This window comes from Odontomachus brunneus, unplaced genomic scaffold (genome assembly GCF_010583005.1).
Source record: "Odontomachus brunneus isolate Ranch 3 - 2012 unplaced genomic scaffold, Obru_v1 Obru_scaffold_310, whole genome shotgun sequence".
In the NCBI taxonomy this organism is placed as follows: Eukaryota; Metazoa; Arthropoda; class Insecta; order Hymenoptera; family Formicidae; genus Odontomachus; species Odontomachus brunneus.
The window spans coordinates 172,644-172,928 of record NW_022639760.1 but is presented as its reverse complement, the minus strand read 5'-3'; positions in this window follow the sequence as shown (position 1 = coordinate 172,928).

Here is a 285-nt window from a genome sequence, read left to right as displayed (position 1 = left end):
TTTGGTCGAAAGAATTCTGGCCTCCCAATAGCCCAGATTTGAATCCTTTGAACTTTTATGTATGGAGCGTAGTTGAAAGGGTCACGAACAAGTCCAAACATCCAAACGTCGCATCATTGAGAGCCGCTATTGAAGCGGCATTCACTGATATGGACCGTGACACATTAAAGCGCGCCTGCGCACGCTTCAGACCGAGAATGGAGGCGATCATTGAAGCAAGCGGGGGATATATTGAGTAAATGTGTTCTTTATGGCCTTACAAACAATGTGATTAAACAAATTTTG